We start from the raw sequence: 5,988 nt of genomic DNA on the forward strand, positions 1-5,988 counted from the left end.
GGATGATGATGATGGATGACGATGATGATGATGGTAATGACGATGATGGTGATGACGATGATGGACGATGGATGAAGATGATGGTGATGTGGCTCGTCCCCGCACTGCCCCCTGCCGCTCCACTGCTGGACGACGGCGACCACCCCCAGCTCGCACCGCGCTGCTCAGCGCTGGTCGCTGGGCACGGGCCGACCGGGGCCGGCTCGTCACTGCGCTCGCCACTGACGTTAGCCGGGAGAGGGGGGGGGCTATGGGGGGTCGATGTCGGCTTTCCGCACCCAAATCGCCGCGCCGCCGCTCCCCGTGAGGGCGCGGCCACGGCACGGGACGCAGGATGCTGCTGCTGCGGCTGCTGCTGCTGTTGTTGTTGCTGCGGCTGCTGTTGCTGCAGTTGTTGCTGCACCGCGCTTCTCCGTGCACGAGGCGGTGGCTGCCGCCCAGGCGGCGTGCGAGGGAGTCGCGGGACAAACGCGACAGGTGACACACGTGGCGAGGACGCGGCTCCCGCAAACTGCGGCGCTTCCACGTGGCCGCGACAGCGGCGACCTCAGGCAAAGGCCTCGCCCGGGGAGCCTCGACAGACTACACACACACACGTGTGTCTAGAATACACACGTGTGTGTGTGTGTGTATTCTAGACCACACACACGTGTGTGTGTGTGTATTCTAGACACACGTGTGTATTCTAGACCACACACGTGTGTATTCTAGACCACACACGTGTGTATTCTAGACAAGTGTGTGGTCTAGAACACACACACACGTGTGTGTCTAGAATACACACACGTGTGTGTTCTAGACACGTGTGTGTATTCTAAACACACACGTGTGTGTGTATTCTAGACCACACGTGTGTGTGCGTATTCTCTACACACGCCATCGTCAACACGGCTCCCTGGCAGTTCATTAATTTCCACTGCCTTCAAACAAAGGGGCACGCGTGCTATGAAGAAGGGACATTGCCCGAAACGTCGCCGACTACATTTACACATTTATATTAAAGGCGGCACATTCTCAGCAGCATTGCACGACCGCTGCGTGTACACGGGGCGATCCGTACCCAGACGGTCCCCGAGAGAGCAGAGAGAGAGAAGAGATGGTGAGCGCCCTCGGGGCGTGCGTGTCCACACGTCCCGCACCGCCCCCAGGGCACCCCATCCCCCAGGGCGCCATCAACCCCCAGGGGAGCCCTCGCCCCATCCCCCAGGGCGCCACCAACCTCCAGGGCGCCCTGAGGGTCGCGAGACACCGGTGGGGTGTCTGTTCATGGATCGCCCCCTCGCTCTTCGTACAGAGCCCCCCCCCAGCCCCTTCTAGGCCGTGAGTGCAGAGGTCGGCAGGTTGCGGGGGGGGGGGGGGGGGTGTGGCCTGAGCTCACGTCTTGGCCGCCTTTGTCTCCCCACTAGTGCTGATGGTAACACACCGCACCACGTGCTCAGTCGACCTATGGGTAGGCCAGGTGTGTGTGTGGGTATACACAGACACAACGTGTGTGTATCTGTACACACACAACGTGTGTGTATGTATACACATACACAGTGTATCTGTATACACAGACACACAACGTGTATCTGTATACACATACATACACACAATGTGTGTATCTGTATACACAGACACAACGTGTGTATACACATACACACAATGTGTGTATCTGTATACACAGACACAACGTGTATCTGTATACACATACATACACACAATGTGTGTATCTGTATACACAACCAGGCGCAAGCAGCGCAGGGTAGCACAGTAGCAGCAGCTCCATCTCCCCGTGTTTACCTGCGGGGGGGGGGCGCGCGGTGAGGGGGGGTCCAGGTGTGTGCCGGGGGGGGGGTCCAGGTGTGTGCCGGGCAGCGCCACTCGCGACGACACCCGCGGCACAATCCCGGGGCCGCGGCAGCAACTCTGAGACGCAGCTCCGATCGTGTCCCCTGGCCCCCCTCCTCCTCCTGCTGCTCCTCCTGCTGCTCCTCCTGCTGCTCCTCCTGCTGCTCCTCCTGCTGCTCCTCCTGCTGCTCCTCCTGCTGCTCCTCCTGCTGCTCCTCCTGCTGCTCCTCCTGCTGCTCCTCCTGCTGCTCCTCCTGCTGCTACAACTGATGCTACAACTGCTGCTACAACTGCTGCTGCTCCTGCTGCTGCTGCTGCTCCTGCTGCTCCTCCTGCTGCTCCTCCTGCTGCTACAACTGATGCTACAACTGCTGCTGCTCCTGCTGCTGCTGCTCCTCCTGCTGCTCCTCCTGCTGCTCCTGCTGCTGCTACAACTGATGCTGTTCCTGCTGCTGTTGCTCCTGCTGCTGCTACTTTTCCTGCTGCTGCTGTCCTCTAGCAGGGCTGAGGGCCACCACGTCGTGGGCTCGCCCTCGCAGGCGGCCACCCAAAGCCTGGGCGCTGCTTCTTTGTGTCGATATCGCGCCCGCCGCCTTCGCCGGGCTGAGCAAGCAGGAGAGACGCGCAGAGCGGAGAGCTCGAGCCCGTCCGCGCGCGTCCACCCCGCCGCCTCTTATAGCCGCGGCCTCCCACAACGCGCCAGTGGCGAGCGGTGCCATCCGCGGGTCACTACAGAACACGCGCGTGTCCGTGTGTGTGTCCGTGTGTGTCTCCGTGTGTGTGTCCGTGTGTGTGTGTGTGCGCATGTCCGAGTTCTCTATCCAAAAGAAAAGACAAAACGATCTGTCTCGCGCACAGTGGACGCCAGTGTTGTTCGCCACGGGGCACGATGCAGAGGTCGCGACTCGCAGCGAAATCACGAGTGGCGAGATCGTCACCACCACCACCACCCAGGACCCAGGACCCAGCCTCGCTCTCCACAGCGGAGTCCGCGCGACTCCTTCCCCAGCGGGCGAGAGGCGCGGGGGCGACCCGGGCCGAGTCTCGAGTCGCTGGGCAGCTCCAGGGCCGCACCGCCACGTGCCCCCCCCCCCGCGCTCATTGGGGGGGTTCGCGTCTTCATATAGACGGGCACTGCCTACTGCTTACTGGCTACTCCTACTGGCTACCAGCGGACGGGATGCCCACGCGCGTCTCCACGGAACGGAAGAGCCCCGGGGAGGGAGGGGAGGCCCCCCCCCATGAGGAGCCACCATGAGCCCCCCCCCCCCCCCCGAGCCCCCCTGGCGAGCTGCGGGTGTCCTCTGCCAACTCTTCGCTCTCTCTGGCTCATCAAAGCCTCGCGGCAGCAGCAAGCGGCGGGGTTCCGTGGGTTTCCAATTGCAAGTTGAGTTTCGCGGAAAGTACAAACTACTCAAATAAACTCGGAAATCACAGCCAGTGAACATCTCTGCATGGCTCAATTAGTCGCCGTTGCAAAACCTCCACGGGTTTTTTTGTAAACTAAACTGCTGTTTAAGAATCACAAAGCAACGTTGCCATTTTTAGTTTTACGAAACGCAGAGATCGTGTGGCCGTGCAATGTTGAACGGCCCACGTGGTTGAGCGGTTTGCATTGAGTTATCTAAATAGAGACGACATCCGGCTCCAGCAAGGGGTGCAGGCATTGGGTGTGCAGGCGGTACAACTGCACAAGGGTCCTCGAGGCGGATCGGGGACCCGAAGCCCCAAAGTTGACGTTCATGGGACATCTTTGCCCGTATCAAAGTACGAATAATAAGACGAGGTTTTACCCGTTCTGGCAATAACAACAGGAGGTGTTCAGATATCCAAACAACAAATAGAAACCTTTTTTTGCAAGGAATCAAGTCGGCATGAACCACGCGTACTTGTGGTGAACATGTCAACAGAGATGCTTTGATGATAATCAATCACAGGGTGCTTCAAACAAACGTCGACACTTGAGACAATTTTCACCGCCGCCACGAGAAGCGTGGCTCACGGTTCTGGAGACCACCTGGGGAGGATGCCAGGCTACTTGACGACCACGGCGGCGAACAAGTGGAGACTCGATGACTTCCGGTCGCTATTACCATTACATCCATCGTCATGTTACATGTTATGTATTATCCGTTTTTCCCATTAAAAACGATAGTCCCATAAGAAGTGTTAGCATTTGTTTGAAGCACCCTCCATATGCATCGTCTCTGATGTTGGGCAATCAGTTAGCGAGCACCTCCGAAGGCCAACACCCAGGCACACGAGGGGGTGGACGGCCAGCACCACGCCCGACCCCGCTTCGTCTCCCCAGTGGGGATGTGTTTACACACCGCACCGGGTATTTATCTGAGGCCGAGTCGACCTAAGGGAAGCCCAGTACTGGTTCTGAAAACCGTTATTGGTGTTGACCGTGAGCGGGAATCGAACTCGGGTCTCCGGGGTCGTTGTCTTGCCTCACGGCAGATGTGGAGCGTATGTATACAGGAAGTTCCTGTTTTTGTTGCTAATTTTGGTCACGTGACCAGGAAGTGACGATGTTAGATTTTCAGTGAACCACGCGGGCATCTGCCATCTTACTTATAATTAAAGATGGCGGCACGCATCGCATCTTAGTGAGACCACAGCCGCACTTGTCCATTGTGGGAGCTTAAGAAGCATTGTCTGTAAGTTTGTTTATATTCCTATAATATTGGCAATGCTGTTGTAATGTTGGAATGACCGTTATAGTGATGTAAATGCCTTTATGGTGCCGTTAAGTTGTTGTAGTAAATACGAGGCCTAGTTAGTAACGAAGCCTGCAACTTTCCTTATTGTGGATGTTACTTGTGATTTAGTAGGTCGAGTCAGACTTGTGCCCAGGTGGCTATGTTGCGATCCTGAGAGTAAAGATGACGAAGTATCTCATCCACAGTTTAGCGTTATGTGTAATGCTGTACTTTTGGGGTGCAGTGGGATGAATACACGATGTGCCTGTATGCAACGCACTGGCTTGTACTTTTGTCTAGTTGTTCAGTGGTAATGTAGGGGCCTGGTCCGTCCAGGATCTATTGTTATCTAAGACAATGTTCTGATGCTGTGGTGTTCATTGTGTTGGTGTTTCCGGATTATAACAGATGCTGTATCTGTGTTTGCTCACCAGTTTTACCTTGTTACAATCAATAAATGACGATTGGAGTTGGACGTTCATCCTGGCTCCGAGGGTTTATTGAATGCAAGGTTATCTACTCGACTAGCGGTGCAACGCAGCGCACAGCGAGGCCGAGATAGTCGTAGTGCAGCGTGCTAACCGCTACACTAACATGTTCCAGACACACGTGTACACACACACGTGTACACACACACGTGTACACACACACGTGTACACACACACACACGTGTACACACACACACACGTGTACACACACACACACGTGTACACACACACACACACGTGTACACACACACACACGTGTACACACACACACACGTGTACACACACACACGTGTACACACACACACGTGTACACACACACACGTGTACACACACACGTGTACACACACACGTGTACACACACACGTGTACACGGCTGTAGAGAGTACCCTGCACCACACACCAGAGTGAGAGCCGCTTCGCATCGCGCGCTCACCGGCCCCGTCCCATGGCGAACCGGCGAAACGCATCGCGACGCGCAGGGTTACAACCCCAGGGACGCGTCGCAGAAGCTACCGCCGGGCTCCCAAGGGGGGGTAGGGGGGGTGGGGGGGGTGTCGAGAGGTGACCCGCTGGGGGACGGAGCGGGGAGAGGTGGAGGCATCCGACCCCCCCCGTGTCCCCGGTGCAACGCGAGGAGCATCGAGGGTGCATCATGCACACCCCCACCCCCTCCCTTCTGGCAAGCTGCACAAACCGAACTCCTAGTGGGGGGCCCCCCCGTGCCCGCATCGAGTGGCAACACGGCACCCCCCTTGCACTCCACCCGAGGGGGAGTCTCACCCGCTCAGTCCCGATGGCGCACGAGGCGAGGAGCCGAGGGACGGCGGTGCCCCCCTCCCGACGAGGAGCTGCGCGCTCGTGGATTGCGCCTGGCAGCGCGAGCGCGCCCTCGTGACTCGAGCTTGGTGGACGACGTAGGGTGCGAAAGAAGTTCAACGCGTGCGGCGTGCACAGCTCACACGGCA

Source organism: Lampetra planeri, chromosome 1, assembly GCF_965212315.1.
Source record: "Lampetra planeri chromosome 1, kcLamPlan1.2.h2, whole genome shotgun sequence".
Lineage (NCBI taxonomy): Eukaryota > Metazoa > Chordata > Hyperoartia > Petromyzontiformes > Petromyzontidae > Lampetra > Lampetra planeri.